The following is a 14,022-nucleotide window of genomic DNA, read 5'->3' on the forward strand; positions in this document are numbered from 1 at the left end:
CCGGTTGCCGTCCCTTCGGCCAGCGAGCCCCTCGACCTGCACCTGGCCGCCCCCACCGGCGCCCCGCCCCGGGGCCGCCACCTGTGTGCCGGTGGGTGTGTCCCTCCACAGCTCCCTCCGGCAAAAGCCCCGCCCCCCGCCGTGTCGCCACCGCGGCCGGGTGCGGGAGCGGGATCGAGGGCCGGGGCCGCTTCCCCGGGCCTGCCGGCCGCCAGGGGCGGGCTCCTGAGCTCGGCGGGTGGTGTGCGGGCAAGGGTGGCCTCGCCGGGGCTGAGGGGCCGTGGCGACACGATGGTGGCTCCCAGTGGCTTCGGGCCAGCTGCTGTCGGCAGGAGGGTCGGCCCGGGCTGCGGCTGGGCGGCGCCTATCGCCGCGTGGGCGGGCAGGGGCGATGCCCAAGGGACCGCGGGCCCCGGGCCCTGAAGCCTCCGGGGCCACGTCCCTGTGAGCGACGGGCCGGATCTTGGGCGGGGCGCCAAGCGCAGAAGGGTTCGCTGGGTCACGCCCTCCCTCGGCTGGGAGGGGGTGGCCAAACCCTCCGCCTCCGCCACCGCCCGGTACCCGAGACCTCCGTTCCCCCTGCCTGGGCGGGCGACGGGGTCCTGCCGGGGCGGGCTGACCGCCAGGCTGGCGGTGAGGCGCAAGCGCCAGCGAAAGTGGGCCTCAAGAGGCAGCCCGCCGTCCCCGCCCCCGTCTACGGCCATACCACCCTGGACGCGCCCGATCTCGTCTGATCTCGGAAGCTAAGCAGGGTCGGGCCTGGTTAGTACTTGGATGGGAGACCGCCTGGGAATACCGGGTGCTGTAGGCTTTTTGCCTCCCGCTCCGCCTTCTCCTTTAACTCGCCCGCGGGCGGTGGCCGCCGGCTCCGCCCGCGCCGGGGCCCCGCTGCAGGCCCCGCCTCCTCAGGCCCCTCCCACCACGGCGCGCGCGCCGGAGGGGGCGCTCCCCGCCGGCCCGGCCCGCCAGGCGGCCAGAAGGCGGCCCTGGAAGTCAGCCGCACCCCAGACGCCCCCGGGGTGCCTGGCCCGGACCCAGGCTCCGCCGCGGGCCCGGTTGCCGTCCCTTCGGCCAGCGAGCCTGTCGACCTGCACCTGGCCGCCCCCACCGGCGCCCCGCCCCGGGGCCGCCACCTGTGTGCCGGTGGGTGTGTCCCTCCACAGCTCCCTCCGGCAAAAGCCCCGCCCCCCGCCGTGTCGCCGCCGCTGCCGGGTGCGGGAGCGGGATCGAGGGCAGGGGCCGCTTCCCCGGGCCTGCCGGCCGCCAGGGGCGGGCTCCTGAGCTCGGCGGGTGGTGTGCGGGCAAGGGTGGCCTCGCCGGGGCTGAGGGGCCGTGGCGACACGATGGTGGCTCCCAGTGGCTTCGGGCCAGCTGCTGTCGGGCAGGAGGGTCGGCCCGGGCTGCGGCTGGGCGGCGCCTAGCGCCGCGTGGGCGGGCAGGGGCGATGCCCAAGGGACCGCGGGCCCCGGGCCCTGAAGCCTCCGGGGCCACGTCCCTGTGAGCGACGGGCCGGATCTTGGGCGGGGCGCCAAGCGCAGAAGGGTTCGCTGGGTCACGCCCTCCCTCGGCTGGGAGGGGGTGGCCAAACCCTCCGCCTCCGCCACCGCCCGGTACCCGAGACCTCCGTTCCCCCTGCCTGGGCGGGTGACGGGGTCCTGCCGGGGCGGGCTGACCGCCAGGCTGGCGGTGAGGCGGAAGCGCCAGCGAAAGTGGGCCTCAAGAGGCAGCCCGCCGTCCCCGCCCCCGTCTACGGCCATACCACCCTGAACGCGCCCGATCTCGTCTGATCTCGGAAGCTAAGCAGGGTCGGGCCTGGTTAGTACTTGGATGGGAGACCGCCTGGGAATACCGGGTGCTGTAGGCTTTTTGCCTCCCGCTCCGCCTTCTCCTTTAACTCGCCCGCGGGCGGTGGCCGCCGGCTCCGCCCGCGCCGGGGCCCCGCTGCAGGCCCCGCCTCCTCAGGCCCCTCCCACCACGGCGCGCGCGCCGGAGGGGGCGCTCCCCGCCGGCCCGGCCCGCCAGGCGGCCAGAAGGCGGCCCTGGAAGGCAGCCGCACCCCAGACGACCCCGGGGTGCCTGGCCCGGACCCAGGCTCCGCCGCGGGCCTGGTTGCCGTCCCTTCGGCCAGCGAGCCCCTCGACCTGCACCTGGCCGCCCCCACCGGCGCCCCGCCCCGGGGCCGCCACCTGTGTGCCGGTGGGTGTGTCCCTCCACAGCTCCCTCCGGCAAAAGCCCCGCCCCCCGCCGTGTCGCCGCCGCGGCCGGGTGCGGGAGCGGGATCGAGGGCAGGGGCCGCTTCCCCGGGCCTGCCGGCCGCCAGGGGCGGGCTCCTGAGCTCGGCGGGTGGTGTGCGGGCAAGGGTGGCCTCGCCGGGGCTGAGGGGCCGTGGCGACACGATGGTGGCTCCCAGTGGCTTCGGGCCAGCTGCTGTCGGGCAGGAGGGCCGGCCCGGGCTGCGGCTGGGCGGCGCCTAGCGCCGCGTGGGCGGGCAGGGGCGATGCCCAAGGGACCGCGGGCCCCGGGCCCTGAAGCCTCCGGGGCCACGTCCCTGTGAGCGACGGGCCGGATCTTGGGCGGGGCGCCAAGCGCGGAAGGGTTCGCTGGGTCACGCCCGCCCTCGGCTGGGAGGGGGTGGCCAAACCCTCCGCCTCCGCCACCGCCCGGTACCCGAGACCTCCGTTCCCCCTGCCTGGGCGGGCGACGGGGTCCTGCCGGGGCGGGCTGACCGCCAGGCTGGCGGTGAGGCGCAAGCGCCAGCGAAAGTGGGCCTCAAGAGGCAGCCCGCCGTCCCCGCCCCCGTCTACGGCCATACCACCCTGGACGCGCCCGATCTCGTCTGATCTCGGAAGCTAAGCAGGGTCGGGCCTGGTTAGTACTTGGATGGGAGACCGCCTGGGAATACCGGGTGCTGTAGGCTTTTTGCCTCCCGCTCCGCCTTCTCCTTTAACTCGCCCGCGGGCGGTGGCCGCCGGCTCCGCCCGCGCCGGGGCCCCGCTGCAGGCCCCGCCTCCTCAGGCCCCTCCCACCACGGCGCGCGCGCCGGAGGGGGCGCTCCCCGCCGGCCCGGCCCGCCAGGCGGCCAGAAGGCGGCCCTGGAAGTCAGCCGCACCCCAGACGCCCCCGGGGTGCCTGGCCCGGACCCAGGCTCCGCCGCGGGCCCGGTTGCCGTCCCTTCGGCCAGCGAGCCCCTCGACCTGCACCTGGCCGCCCCCACCGGCGCCCAGCCCCGGGGCCGCCACCTGTGTGCCGGTGGGTGTGTCCCTCCACAGCTCCCTCAGGCAAAAGCCCCGCCCCCCGCCGTGTCGCCGCCGCGGCCGGGTGCGGGAGCGGGATCGACGGCAGGGGCCGCTTCCCCGGGCCTGCCGGCCCCCAGGGGCGGGCTCCTGAGCTCGGCGGGTGGTGTGCGGGCAAGGGTGGCCTCGCCGGGGCTGAGGGGCCGTGGCGACACGATGGTGGCTCACAGTGGCTTCGGGCAAGCTGCTGTCGGGCAGGAGGGTCGGCCCGGGCTGCGGCTGGGCGGCGCCTAGCGCCGCGTGGGCGGGCAGGGGCGATGCCCAAGGCACCGCGGGCCCCGGGCCCTGAAGCCTCCGGGGCCACGTCCCTGTGAGCGACGGGCCGGATCTTGGACGGGGCGCCAAGCGCCGAAGGGTTCGCTGGGTCACGCCCGCCCTCGGCTGGGAGGGGGTGGCCAAACCCTCCGCCTCCGCCACCGCCCGGTACCCGAGACATCCGTTCCCCCTGCCTGGGCGGGCGACGGGGTCCTGCCGGGGCGGGCTGACCGCCAGGCTGGCGGTGAGGCGCAAGCGCCAGCGAAAGTGGGCCTCAAGAGGCAGCCCGCCGTCTCCGCCCCCGTCTACGGCCATACCACCCTGGACGCGCCCGATCTCGTCTGATCTCGGAAGCTAAGCAGGGTCGGGCCTGGTTAGTACTTGGATGGGAGACCGCCTGGGAATACCGGGTGCTGTAGGCTTTTTGCCTCCCGCTCCGCCTTCTCCTTTAACTCGCCCGCGGGCGGTGGCCGCCGGCTCCGCCCGCGCCGGGGCCCCGCTGCAGGCCCCTCCTCCTCAGGCCCCTCCCACCACGGCGCGCGCGCCGGAGGGGGCGCTCCCCGCCGGCCCGGCCAGAAGGCGGCCCTGGAATGCAGCCGCACCCCAGAGGCCCCGGGGTGCCTGGCCCGGACCCAGGCTCCGCCGCGGGCCCGGTTGCCGTCCCTTCGGCCAGTGAGCCCCTCGACCTGCACCTGGCCGCCCCCACCGGCGCCCCGCCCCGGGGCCGCCACCTGTGTGCCGGTGGGTGTGTCCCTCCACAGCTCCCTCCGGCAAAAGCCCCGCCCCCCGCCGTGTCACGGCCGCGGCCGGGTGCGGGAGCGGGATCGAGGGCAGGGGCCGCTTCCCCTGGCCTGCCGGCCGCCAGGGGCGGGCTACTGAGCCCGGCGGGTGGTGTGCGGGCAAGGGTGGCCTCGCCGGGGCTGAGGGGCCGTGGCGACACGATGGTGGCTCCCAGTGGCTTCGGGCCAGCTGCTGTCGGGCAGGAGGGCCGGCCCGGGCTGCGGCTGGGCGGCTCCTAGCGCCGCGTCGGCGGGCAGGGGCGATGCCCAAGGGACCGCGGGCCCCGGGCCCTGAAGCCTCCGCGGCCACGTCCCTGTGAGCGACGGGCCGGATCTTGGGCGGGGCGCCAAGCGCCGAAGGGTTCGCTGGGTCACGCCCGCCCTCGGCTGGGAGGGGGTGGCCAAACCCTACGCCTCCGGCACCGCCCGGTACCCGAGACCTCCGTTCCCCCTGCCTGGGCGGGCGACGGGTTCCTGCCGGGGCGGGCTGACCGCCAGGCTGGCGGTGAGGCGCAAGCGCCAGCGAAAGTGGGCCTCAGGAGGCAGCCCGCCGTCCCCGCCCCCGTCTACGGCCATACCACTCTGAACGCGCCCGATCTCGTCTGATCTCGGAAGCTAAGCAGGGTCGGGCCTGGTTAGTACTTGGATGGGAGACCGCATGGGAATACCGGGTGCTGTAGGGTTTTTGCCTCCCGCTCCGCCTTCTCCTTTAACTCGCCCGCGGGCGGTGGCCGCCGGCTCCGCCCGCGCCGGGGCCCCGCTGCAGGCCCCGCCTCCTCAGGCCCCTCCCACCACGGCGCGCGCGCCGGAGGGGGCGCTCCCCGACCGCCCGGCCCGCCAGGCGGCCAGAAGGCGTCCCTGGAAGGCAGCCGCACCCCAGACGACCCCGGGGTGCCTGGCCCGGACCCAGGCTCCGCCGCGGGCCCGGTTGCCGTCCCTTCGGCCAGCGAGCCCCTCGACCTTCACCTGGCCGCCCCCACCGGCGCCCCGCCCCGGGGCCGCCACCTGTGTGCCGGTGGGTGTGTCCCTCACAGCTCCCTCCGGCAAAAGCCCCGCCCCCCGCCGTGTCGCCGCCGCGGCCGGGTGCGGGAGCGGGATCGAGGGCAGGGGCCGCTTCCCCGGGCCTGCCGGCCGCCAGGGGCGGGCTCCTGAGCTCGGCGGGTGGTGTGCGGGCAAGGGTGGCCTCGCCGGGGCTGAGGGGCCGTGGCGACACGATGGTGGCTCCCAGTGGCTTCGGGCCAGCTGCTGTCGGGCAGGAGGTCCGGCCCGGGCTGCGGCTGGGCGGCGCCTAGCGCCGCGTGGGCGGGCAGGGGCGATGCCCAAGGGACCGCGGGCCCCGGGCCCTGAAGCCTCCGGGGCCACGTCCCTGTGAGCGACGGGCCGGATCTTGGGCGGGGCGCCAAGCGCGGAAGGGTTCGCTGGGTCACGCCCGTCCTCGGCTGGGAGGGGGTGGCCAAACCCTCCGCCTCCGCCACCGCCCGGTACCCGAGACCTCCGTTCCCCCTGCCTGGGCGGGCGACGGGGTCCTGCCGGGGCGGGCTGACCGCCAGGCTGGCGGTGAGGCGCAAGCGCCAGCGAAAGTGGGCCTCAAGAGGCAGCCCGCCGTCCCCGCCCCCGTCTACGGCCATACCACCCTGAACGCGCCCGATCTCGTCTGATCTCGGAAGCTAAGCAGGGTCGGGCCTGGTTAGTACTTGGATGGGAGACCGCCTGGGAATACCGGGTGCTGTAGGCTTTTTGCCTCCAGCTCCGCCTTCTCCTTTAACTCGCCCGCGGGCGGTGGCCGCCGGCTCCGCCCGCGCCGGGGTCCCGCTGCAGGCCCCGCCTCCTCAGGCCCCTCCCACCACGGCGCGCGCGCCGGAGGGGGCGCTCCCCGCCGGCCCGGCCCGCCAGGCGGCCAGAAGGCGGCCCTGGAAGGCAGCCGCACCCCAGACGCCCCCGGGGTGCCTGGCCCGGACCCAGGCTCCGCCGCGGGCCCGGTTGCCGTCCCTTCGGCCAGCGAGCCCCTCGACCTGCACCTGGCCGCCCCCACCGGCGCCCCGCCCCGGGGCCGCCACCTGTGTGCCGGTGGGTGTGTCCCTCCACAGCTCCCTCCGGCAAAAGCCCCGCCCCCCGCCGTGTCGCCGCCGCGGCCGGGTGCGGGAGCGGGATCGAGGGCAGGGCCGCTTCCCCGGGCCTGCCGGCCGCCAGGGGCGGGCTCCTGAGCCCGGCGGGTGGTGTGCGGGCAAGGGTGGCCTCGCCGGGGCTGAGGGGCCGTGGCGACACGATGGTGGCTCCCAGTGGCTTCGGGCCAGCTGCTGTCGGGCAGGAGGGCCGGCCCGGGCTGCGGCTGGGCGGCGCCTAGCGCCGCGTGGGCGGGCAGGGGCGATGCCCAAGGGACCGCGGGCCCCGGGCCCTGAAGCCTCCGGGGCCACGTCCCTGTGAGCGACGGGCCGGATCTTGGGCGGGGCGCCAAGCGCCGAAGGGTTCGCTGGGTCACGCCCGCCCTCGGCTGGGAGGGGGTGGCCAAACCCTCCGCCTCCGCCACCGCCCGGTACCCGAGACCTCCGTTCCCCCTGCCTGGGCGGGCGACGGGGTCCTGCCGGGGCGGGCTGACTGCCAGGCTGGCGGTGAGGCGCAAGCGCCAGCGAAAGTGGGCCTCAAGAGGCAGCCCGCCGTCCCCGCCCCCGTCTACGGCCATACCACCCTGAACGCGCCCGATCTCGTCTGATCTCGGAAGCTAAGCAGGGTCGGGCCTGGTTAGTACTTGGATGGGAGACCGCCTGGGAATACCGGGTGCTGTAGGCTTTTTGCCTCCCGCTCCGCCTTCTCCTTTAACTCGCCCGCGGGCGGTGGCCGCCGGCTCCGCCCGCGCCGGGGCCCTGCTGCAGGCCCCTCTTCCTCAGGCCCCTCCCACCACGGCGCGCGCGCCGGAGGGGGCGCTCCCCGCCGGCCCGGCCCGCCAGGCGGCCAGAAGGCGGCCCTGGAAGGCAGCCGCACCCCAGACGCCCCCGGGGTGCCTGGCCCGGACCCAGGCTCCGCCGCGGGCCCGGTTGCCGTCCCTTCGGCCAGCGAGCCCCTCGACCTGCACCTGGCCGCCCCCACCGGCGCCCCGCCCCGGGGCCGCCACCTGTGTGCCGGTGGGTGTGTCCCTCCACAGCTCCCTCCGGCAAAAGCCCCGCCCCCCGCCGTGTCGCCACCGCGGCCGGGTGCGGGAGCGGGATCGAGGGCCGGGGCCGCTTCCCCGGGCCTGCCGGCCGCCAGGGGCGGGCTCCTGAGCTCGGCGGGTGGTGTGCGGGCAAGGGTGGCCTCGCCGGGGCTGAGGGGCCGTGGCGACACGATGGTGGCTCCCAGTGGCTTCGGGCCAGCTGCTGTCGGCAGGAGGGCCGGCCCGGGCTGCGGCTGGGCGGCGCCTATCGCCGCGTGGGCGGGCAGGGGCGATGCACAAGGGACCGCGGGCCCCGGGCCCTGAAGCCTCCGGGGCCACGTCCCTGTGAGCGACGGGCCGGATCTTGGGCGGGGCGCCAAGCGCAGAAGGGTTCGCTGGGTCACGCCCTCCCTCGGCTGGGAGGGGGTGGCCAAACCCTCCGCCTCCGCCACCGCCCGGTACCCGAGACCTCCGTTCCCCCTGCCTGGGCGGGCGACGGGGTCCTGCCGGGGCGGGCTGACCGCCAGGCTGGCGGTGAGGCGCAAGCGCCAGCGAAAGTGGGCCTCAAGAGGCAGCCCGCCGTCCCCGCCCCCGTCTACGGCCATACCACCCTGGACGCGCCCGATCTCGTCTGATCTCGGAAGCTAAGCAGGGTCGGGCCTGGTTAGTACTTGGATGGGAGACCGCCTGGGAATACCGGGTGCTGTAGGCTTTTTGCCTCCCGCTCCGCCTTCTCCTTTAACTCGCCCGCGGGCGGTGGCCGCCGGCTCCGCCCGCGCCGGGGCCCCGCTGCAGGCCCCGCCTCCTCAGGCCCCTCCCACCACGGCGCGCGCGCCGGAGGGGGCGCTCCCCGCCGGCCCGGCCCGCCAGGCGGCCAGAAGGCGGCCCTGGAAGGCAGCCGCACCCCAGACGCCCACGGGGTGCCTGGCCCGGACCCAGGCTCCGCCGCGGGCCCGGTTGCCGTCCCTTCGGCCAGCGAGCCCCTCGACCTGCACCTGGCCGCCCCCACCGGCGCCCCGCCCCGGGGCCGCCACCTGTGTGCCGGTGGGTGTGTCCCTCCACAGCTCCCTCCGGCAAAAGCCCCGCCCCCCGCCGTGTCGCCGCCGCGGCCGGGTGCGGGAGCGGGATCGAGGGCAGGGCCGCTTCCCCGGGCCTGCCGGCCGCCAGGGGCGGGCTCCTGAGCCCGGCGGGTGGTGTGCGGGCAAGGGTGGCCTCGCCGGGGCTGAGGGGCCGTGGCGACACGATGGTGGCTCCCAGTGGCTTCGGGCCAGCTGCTGTCGGGCAGGAGGGCCGGCCCGGGCTGCGGCTGGGCGGCGCCTAGCGCCGCGTGGGCGGGCAGGGGCGATGCCCAAGGGACCGCGGGCCCCGGGCCCTGAAGCCTCCGGGGCCACGTCCCTGTGAGCGACGGGCCGGATCTTGGGCGGGGCGCCAAGCGCCGAAGGGTTCGCTGGGTCACGCCCGCCCTCGGCTGGGAGGGGGTGGCCAAACCCTCCGCCTCCGCCACCGCCCGGTACCCGAGACCTCCGTTCCCCCTGCCTGGGCGGGCGACGGGGTCCTGCCGGGGCGGGCTGACCGCCAGGCTGGCGGTGAGGCGCAAGCGCCAGCGAAAGTGGGCCTCAAGAGGCAGCCCGCCGTCCCCGCCCCCGTCTACGGCCATACCACCCTGAACGCGCCCGATCTCGTCTGATCTCGGAAGCTAAGCAGGGTCGGGCCTGGTTAGTACTTGGATGGGAGACCGCCTGGGAATACCGGGTGCTGTAGGCTTTTTGCCTCCCGCTCCGCCTTCTCCTTTAACTCGCCCGCGGGCGGTGGCCGCCGGCTCCGCCCGCGCCGGGGCCCTGCTGCAGGCCCCTCTTCCTCAGGCCCCTCCCACCACGGCGCGCGCGCCGGAGGGGGCGCTCCCCGCCGGCCCGGCCCGCCAGGCGGCCAGAAGGCGGCCCTGGAAGGCAGCCGCACCCCAGACGCCCCCGGGGTGCCTGGCCCGGACCCAGGCTCCGCCGCGGGCCCGGTTGCCGTCCCTTCGGCCAGCGAGCCCCTCGACCTGCACCTGGCCGCCCCCACCGGCGCCCCGCCCCGGGGCCGCCACCTGTGTGCCGGTGGGTGTGTCCCTCCACAGCTCCCTCCGGCAAAAGCCCCGCCTCCCGCCGTGTCGCCACCGCGGCCGGGTGCGGGAGCGGGATCGAGGGCCGGGGCCGCTTCCCCGGGCCTGCCGGCCGCCAGGGGCGGGCTCCTGAGCTCGGCGGGTGGTGTGCGGGCAAGGGTGGCTTCGCCGGGGCTGAGGGGCCGTGGCGACACGATGGTGGCTCCCAGTGGCTTCGGGCCAGCTGCTGTCGGCAGGAGGGCCGGCCCGGGCTGCGGCTGGGCGGCGCCTATCGCCGCGTGGGCGGGCAGGGGCGATGCCCAAGGGACCGCGGGCCCCGGGCCCTGAAGCCTCCGGGGCCACGTCCCTGTGAGCGACGGGCCGGATCTTGGGCGGGGCGCCAAGCGCAGAAGGGTTCGCTGGGTCACGCCCTCCCTCGGCTGGGAGGGGGTGGCCAAACCCTCCGCCTCCGCCACCGCCCGGTACCCGAGACCTCCGTTCCCCCTGCCTGGGCGGGCGACGGGGTCCTGCCGGGGCGGGCTGACCGCCAGGCTGGCGGTGAGGCGCAAGCGCCAGCGAAAGTGGGCCTCAAGAGGCAGCCCGCCGTCCCCGCCCCCGTCTACGGCCATACCACCCTGGACGCGCCCGATCTCGTCTGATCTCGGAAGCTAAGCAGGGTCGGGCCTGGTTAGTACTTGGATGGGAGACCGCCTGGGAATACCGGGTGCTGTAGGCTTTTTGCCTCCCGCTCCGCCTTCTCCTTTAACTCGCCCGCGGGCGGTGGCCGCCGGCTCCGCCCGCGCCGGGGCCCCGCTGCAGGCCCCGCCTCCTCAGGCCCCTCCCACCACGGCGCGCGCGCCGGAGGGGGCGCTCCCCGCCGGCCCGGCCCGCCAGGCGGCCAGAAGGCGGCCCTGGAAGGCAGCCGCACCCCAGACGCCCCCGGGGTGCCTGGCCCGGACCCAGGCTCCACCGCGGGCCCGGTTGCCGTCCCTTCGGCCAGCGAGCCCCTCGACCTGCACCTGGCCGCCCCCACCGGCGCCCCGCCCCGGGGCCGCCACCTGTGTGCCGGTGGGTGTGTCCCTCACAGCTCCCTCCGGCAAAAGCCCCGCCCCCCGCCGTGTCGCCGCCGCGGCCGGGTGCGGGAGCGGGATCGAGGGCAGGGGCCGCTTCCCCGGGCCTGCCGGCCGCCAGGGGCGGGCTCCTGAGCTCGGCGGGTGGTGTGCGGGCAAGGGTGGCCTCGCCGGGGCTGAGGGGCCGTGGCGACACGATGGTGGCTCCCAGTGGCTTCGGGCCAGCTGCTGTCGGGCAGGAGGTCCGGCCCGGGCTGCGGCTGGGCGGCGCCTAGCGCCGCGTGGGCGGGCAGGGGCGATGCCCAAGGGACCGCGGGCCCCGGGCCCTGAAGCCTCCGGGGCCACGTCCCTGTGAGCGACGGGCCGGATCTTGGGCGGGGCGCCAAGCGCGGAAGGGTTCGCTGGGTCACGCCCGCCCTCGGCTGGGAGGGGGTGGCCAAACCCTCCGCCTCCGCCACCGCCCGGTACCCGAGACCTCCGTTCCCCCTGCCTGGGCGGGCGACGGGGTCCTGCCGGGGCGGGCTGACCGCCAGGCTGGCGGTGAGGCGCAAGCGCCAGCGAAAGTGGGCCTCAAGAGGCAGCCCGCCGTCCCCGCCCCCGTCTACGGCCATACCACCCTGAACGCGCCCGATCTCGTCTGATCTCGGAAGCTAAGCAGGGTCGGGCCTGGTTAGTACTTGGATGGGAGACCGCCTGGGAATACCGGGTGCTGTAGGCTTTTTGCCTCCCGCTCCGCCTTCTCCTTTAACTCGCCCGCGGGCGGTGGCCGCCGGCTCCGCCCGCGCCGGGGCCCCGCTGCAGGCCCCGCCTCCTCAGGCCCCTCCCACCACGGCGCGCGCGCCGGAGGGGGCGCTCCCCGCCGGCCCGGCCCGCCAGGCGGCCAGAAGGCGGCCCTGGAAGGCAGCCGCACCCCAGACGACCCCGGGGTGCCTGGCCCGGACCCAGGCTCCGCCTCGGGCCTGGTTGCCGTCCCTTCGGCCAGCGAGCCCCTCGACCTGCACCTGGCCGCCCCCACCGGCGCCCCGCCCCGGGGCCGCCACCTGTGTGCCGGTGGGTGTGTCCCTCCACAGCTCCCTCCGGCAAAAGCCCCGCCCCCCGCCGTGTCGCCGCCGCGGCCGGGTGCGGGAGCGGGATCGAGGGCAGGGGCCGCTTCCCCGGGCCTGCCGGCCGCCAGGGGCGGGCTCCTGAGCTCGGCGGGTGGTGTGCGGGCAAGGGTGGCCTCGCCGGGGCTGAGGGGCCGTGGCGACACGATGGTGGCTCCCAGTGGCTTCGGGCCAGCTGCTGTCGGGCAGGAGGGCCGGCCCGGGCTGCGGCTGGGCGGCGCCTAGCGCCGCGTGGGCGGGCAGGGGCGATGCCCAAGGGACCGCGGGCCCCGGGCCCTGAAGCCTCCGGGGCCACGTCCCTGTGAGCGACGGGCCGGATCTTGGGCGGGGCGCCAAGCGCCGAAGGGTTCGCTGGGTCACGCCCGCCCTCGGCTGGGAGGGGGTGGCCAAACCCTCCGCCTCCGCCACCGCCCGGTACCCGAGACCTCCGTTCCCCCTGCCTGGGCGGGCGACGGGGTCCTGCCGGGGCGGGCTGACCGCCAGGCTGGCGGTGAGGCGCAAGCGCCAGCGAAAGTGGGCCTCAAGAGGCAGCCCGCCGTCCCCGCCCCCGTCTACGGCCATACCACCCTGGACGCGCCCGATCTCGTCTGATCTCGGAAGCTAAGCAGGGTCGGGCCTGGTTAGTACTTGGATGGGAGACCGCCTGGGAATACCGGGTGCTGTAGGCTTTTTGCCTCCCGCTCCGCCTTCTCCTTTAACTCGCCCGCGGGCGGTGGCCGCCGGCTCCGCCCGCGCCGGGGCCCCGCTGCAGGCCCCGCCTCCTCAGGCCCCTCCCACCACGGCGCGCGCGCCGGAGGGGGCGCTCCCCGCCGGCCCGGCCCGCCAGGCGGCCAGAAGGCGGCCCTGGAAGGCAGCCGCACCCCAGACGACCCCGGGGTGCCTGGCCCGGACCCAGGCTCCGCCGCGGGCCCGGTTGCCGTCCCTTCGGCCAGCGAGCCCCTCGACCTGCACCTGGCCGCCCCCACCGGCGCCCCGCCCCGGGGCCGCCACCTGTGTGCCGGTGGGTGTGTCCCTCCACAGCTCCCTCCGGCAAAAGCCCCGCCCCCCGCCGTGTCGCCGCCGCGGCCGGGTGCGGGAGCGGGATCGAGGGCAGGGCCGCTTCCCCGGGCCTGCCGGCCGCCAGGGGCGGGCTCCTGAGCCCGGCGGGTGGTGTGCGGGCAAGGGTGGCCTCGCCGGGGCTGAGGGGCCGTGGCGACACGATGGTGGCTCCCAGTGGCTTCGGGCCAGCTGCTGTCGGGCAGGAGGGCCGGCCCGGGCTGCGGCTGGGCGGCGCCTAGCGCCGCGTGGGCGGGCAGGGGCGATGCCCAAGGGACCGCGGGCCCCGGGCCCTGAAGCCTCCGGGGCCACGTCCCTGTGAGCGACGGGCCGGATCTTGGGCGGGGCGCCAAGCGCCGAAGGGTTCGCTGGGTCACGCCCGCCCTCGGCTGGGAGGGGGTGGCCAAACCCTCCGCCTCCGCCACCGCCCGGTACCCGAGACCTCCGTTCCCCCTGCCTGGGCGGGCGACGGGGTCCTGCCGGGGCGGGCTGACCGCCAGGCTGGCGGTGAGGCGCAAGCGCCAGCGAAAGTGGGCCTCAAGAGGCAGCCCGCCGTCCCCGCCCCCGTCTACGGCCATACCACCCTGAACGCGCCCGATCTCGTCTGATCTCGGAAGCTAAGCAGGGTCGGGCCTGGTTAGTACTTGGATGGGAGACCGCCTGGGAATACCGGGTGCTGTAGGCTTTTTGCCTCCCGCTCCGCCTTCTCCTTTAACTCGCCCGCGGGCGGTGGCCGCCGGCTCCGCCCGCGCCGGGGCCCTGCTGCAGGCCCCTCTTCCTCAGGCCCCTCCCACCACGGCGCGCGCGCCGGAGGGGGCGCTCCCCGCCGGCCCGGCCCGCCAGGCGGCCAGAAGGCGGCCCTGGAAGGCAGCCGCACCCCAGACGCCCCCGGGGTGCCTGGCCCGGACCCAGGCTCCGCCGCGGGCCCGGTTGCCGTCCCTTCGGCCAGCGAGCCCCTCGACCTGCACCTGGCCGCCCCCACCGGCGCCCCGCCCCGGGGCCGCCACCTGTGTGCCGGTGGGTGTGTCCCTCCACAGCTCCCTCCGGCAAAAGCCCCGCCTCCCGCCGTGTCGCCACCGCGGCCGGGTGCGGGAGCGGGATCGAGGGCCGGGGCCGCTTCCCCGGGCCTGCCGGCCGCCAGGGGCGGGCTCCTGAGCTCGGCGGGTGGTGTGCGGGCAAGGGTGGCTTCGCCGGGGCTGAGGGGCCGTGGCGACACGATGGTGGCTCCCAGTGGCTTCGGGCCAGCTGCTGTCGGCAGGAGGGCCGGCCCGGGCTGCGGC

The 14,022-nt window shown here is 77.1% G+C and overlaps 13 non-coding genes across 13 annotated transcripts; all 13 read left to right on the forward strand.

The window, feature by feature from the left end:
- The first annotated feature begins 692 nt into the window (after positions 1–692).
- On the forward strand, positions 693–811 carry LOC149746127 (5S ribosomal RNA). The gene has a single exon (XR_016390460.1). It is a non-coding gene; the product is annotated as a 5S ribosomal RNA (ribosomal RNA).
- A 934-nt stretch (positions 812–1,745) lies between these two features.
- Positions 1,746–1,864, forward strand: LOC149746128 (5S ribosomal RNA). The gene has a single exon (XR_016389265.1). It is a non-coding gene; the product is annotated as a 5S ribosomal RNA (ribosomal RNA).
- A 934-nt stretch (positions 1,865–2,798) lies between these two features.
- LOC149746129 (5S ribosomal RNA) lies at positions 2,799–2,917 on the forward strand. The gene has a single exon (XR_016390461.1). It is a non-coding gene; the product is annotated as a 5S ribosomal RNA (ribosomal RNA).
- Positions 2,918–3,851: 934 nt separating this feature from the next.
- LOC149746130 (5S ribosomal RNA) lies at positions 3,852–3,970 on the forward strand. Its single transcript, XR_016390462.1, has one exon. It is a non-coding gene; the product is annotated as a 5S ribosomal RNA (ribosomal RNA).
- A 921-nt stretch (positions 3,971–4,891) lies between these two features.
- LOC149746131 (5S ribosomal RNA) lies at positions 4,892–5,010 on the forward strand. Its single transcript, XR_016390204.1, has one exon. It is a non-coding gene; the product is annotated as a 5S ribosomal RNA (ribosomal RNA).
- Positions 5,011–5,943: 933 nt separating this feature from the next.
- Positions 5,944–6,062, forward strand: LOC149746132 (5S ribosomal RNA). The gene has a single exon (XR_016389266.1). It is a non-coding gene; the product is annotated as a 5S ribosomal RNA (ribosomal RNA).
- Positions 6,063–6,995: 933 nt separating this feature from the next.
- LOC149746133 (5S ribosomal RNA) lies at positions 6,996–7,114 on the forward strand. Its single transcript, XR_016389267.1, has one exon. It is a non-coding gene; the product is annotated as a 5S ribosomal RNA (ribosomal RNA).
- Positions 7,115–8,047: 933 nt separating this feature from the next.
- LOC149746134 (5S ribosomal RNA) lies at positions 8,048–8,166 on the forward strand. Its single transcript, XR_016390463.1, has one exon. It is a non-coding gene; the product is annotated as a 5S ribosomal RNA (ribosomal RNA).
- Positions 8,167–9,099: 933 nt separating this feature from the next.
- LOC149746135 (5S ribosomal RNA) lies at positions 9,100–9,218 on the forward strand. The gene has a single exon (XR_016389268.1). It is a non-coding gene; the product is annotated as a 5S ribosomal RNA (ribosomal RNA).
- A 933-nt stretch (positions 9,219–10,151) lies between these two features.
- Positions 10,152–10,270, forward strand: LOC149746136 (5S ribosomal RNA). Its single transcript, XR_016390464.1, has one exon. It is a non-coding gene; the product is annotated as a 5S ribosomal RNA (ribosomal RNA).
- Positions 10,271–11,203: 933 nt separating this feature from the next.
- On the forward strand, positions 11,204–11,322 carry LOC149746137 (5S ribosomal RNA). Its single transcript, XR_016389269.1, has one exon. It is a non-coding gene; the product is annotated as a 5S ribosomal RNA (ribosomal RNA).
- A 934-nt stretch (positions 11,323–12,256) lies between these two features.
- On the forward strand, positions 12,257–12,375 carry LOC149746138 (5S ribosomal RNA). The gene has a single exon (XR_016390465.1). It is a non-coding gene; the product is annotated as a 5S ribosomal RNA (ribosomal RNA).
- Positions 12,376–13,308: 933 nt separating this feature from the next.
- Positions 13,309–13,427, forward strand: LOC149746139 (5S ribosomal RNA). Its single transcript, XR_016389270.1, has one exon. It is a non-coding gene; the product is annotated as a 5S ribosomal RNA (ribosomal RNA).
- Positions 13,428–14,022: the final 595 nt, after the last annotated feature.

This window comes from Delphinapterus leucas, chromosome 19, assembly GCF_059928025.1.
Source record: "Delphinapterus leucas isolate spDelLeu-1000000601 "Yukka" chromosome 19, BTC_Dleu_Yukka2, whole genome shotgun sequence".
In the NCBI taxonomy this organism is placed as follows: Eukaryota; Metazoa; Chordata; class Mammalia; order Artiodactyla; family Monodontidae; genus Delphinapterus; species Delphinapterus leucas.